The following is a 2043-nucleotide window of genomic DNA, read 5'->3' as shown; positions in this document are numbered from 1 at the left end:
GGTGGAGATCTCTTCTCAACAGCACGTTGGAAGGCATCCCAAATGTGCTCAATAATGTTCATGTCTGAGGTGTTTGGTAGTCAGCGGAAGTGTTTAATCTCAGAAGAGTATTTCTGGAACCACTCTTTAGCAATTATAGACTGTGGGGTATCGCATTGTCCTGTTGGAATTGCCGAAGCCCGTCGTAATGCGCAGTGGACATGAATGACTGCAGGTGATCAGACATGATGCTTACGTACGTGTCACCTGTCAGACTAGTATCTAGACGTATCAGGAGTCCCATATAACTCCAACTGCACACATCCCACACCACTACAGAGCCAGTTTGAACAGTCCCCTTCCGATATGCAGAGTCCATGGATTCAAGAGGCTGTCTCCATATCCATACACGTCCATCCACTCGATACAATTTGAAACGTAACTCGTCCAACCGAGCAACATGTTTGTCATCATCAACAGTCCAATGTCAGTATTGCCTGGCCCAGGCGAAGCGTAAATCTTTATGTAGTGCAATCATCAAGGGTACACGAGCGGGCCTTCGGCTCCGAAAGCCCATATCGATGATGTTTCGTTGAATGGTTCGCATGCTGACACTTTTTGGCGGCCAAGCACTGGAACCTGCAAAAATTTGCGGAAGGGTTGCACTTCTGTCACGTTGAACGATTCTCTTCAGTCGTCGTTGGTCCCATTCTTGCTGGATCTTTCTCTTGCCGCAGCGATGTTGGAGATCTGATGTTTTACTGGACTCCTGATATTCACGGTGCACTCATGAAAGGGTCGTACGGAAAGTTCCCATTTCATCGCTAGCTGGAGATGCTGTGTCCCATCGCCCCTGCGCCGATTATAACTGCACGTTCAAACTCATTTAAATCTTAATGACCTGCCTTGTAGCAGCAGTAACCGATCTAGCAACTACGCCAGACACTTGTTTTCTTGAATGAAATTTTCATTCTACAGCGGAGTGTGCGCTGATATGAAACTTCCTGGCAGATTAAAACTGTGTGTCGGACCGAGACTCGAACTCCGCAATATCCTTTCTTTCAGGAGTGCTAGTTCTGCAAGGTTCGCAGGAGAGCTTCTGCAAAGTTTGGAAGGTAGGAGACGAGGTACTGGCTGAAGTAAAGCTGTGAGGACGGGTCGTGAGTCGTGCTTGGATAGCTCAGTTGGTAGAGCACTTGCCCGCGAAAGGCAAAGGTCCCGAGTTCGAGTCTCGGTCCGACACACAGTTTTAATCTGCCAGGAAGTTTCACTTGTTTTCTTATACAGGTGCTGCCGGCCGCAGCGCTGTGTTCTGCCCGTTTACACATCTCTCTATTTGAATACGATTGCCTTTACTAGTTTCTTTGGCGCTTCAGTGTGTGATTACGAATTTAACCAGTTCCCATAATTTCCTGCCACCGTTCAGCTGTCATCGTCCTTTTGTCTAATTTTTGGATATAATCGTGTTTTTGTACATTATCAGCGGCCCTGTTCTCGTGGCATTTTTATTTTTTATCTTTCCATTGCAAGACATTCCGTCACGTTGAATTTGAGGCATTTTCCCCAAACACTTATATTTATGTACTGCTATACTGAATTTCTTGACAGTGATGCTTCCATTTATCTAATATAGTTTATCATTTAATTTCAACGACTCTATCGTTGCTTTGATCTCTCTGTCGTTGCTTTGATCCTATTGTACCTCACCTACAGGAATCCAATTCACTACAAATAGGCTTAAATTCTTTACGCGCTTTCCGTAGTTTTAATTTATAGCCGCTTGTACTTCTCACTTATTTTTATTACCTCTGATGCTCTGTGGAAGCCCAGCGCTGTCTTACATGTTTACATTGTTATTCCTGTTGCGGATATCATTTTAAACCTAACTCAGCTTTCTTACTTAGATGATTTGCTCTTTAAGATGCGTCTGTACATGAGTACAGATCCTAACAGTTAGCGTCATTCTCCTACCAAACCACACGTCTCGTTGCTTTTTATCAATTTTCAGATGTATTTTTATATATCGTCCGTACCCCACGTTTTAGTTACATTTTATCGTACATC

General features: G+C 44.2%; 1 non-coding gene across 1 annotated transcript; it reads left to right on the top strand.

Annotated features, from left to right (window-relative positions):
- Positions 1 to 1148: 1148 nt before the first annotated feature.
- Positions 1149 to 1223, top strand: Trnas-cga (transfer RNA serine (anticodon CGA)). Its single transcript has one exon. It is a non-coding gene; the product is annotated as a tRNA-Ser (tRNA).
- Positions 1224 to 2043: the final 820 nt, after the last annotated feature.

The sequence above is a fragment of the Schistocerca cancellata genome, chromosome 2 (genome assembly GCF_023864275.1).
Source record: "Schistocerca cancellata isolate TAMUIC-IGC-003103 chromosome 2, iqSchCanc2.1, whole genome shotgun sequence".
NCBI lineage: Eukaryota > Metazoa > Arthropoda > Insecta > Orthoptera > Acrididae > Schistocerca > Schistocerca cancellata.
Note: the sequence above shows the minus strand (reverse complement) of the source record. Positions and strands in the feature narration are given on the sequence as shown.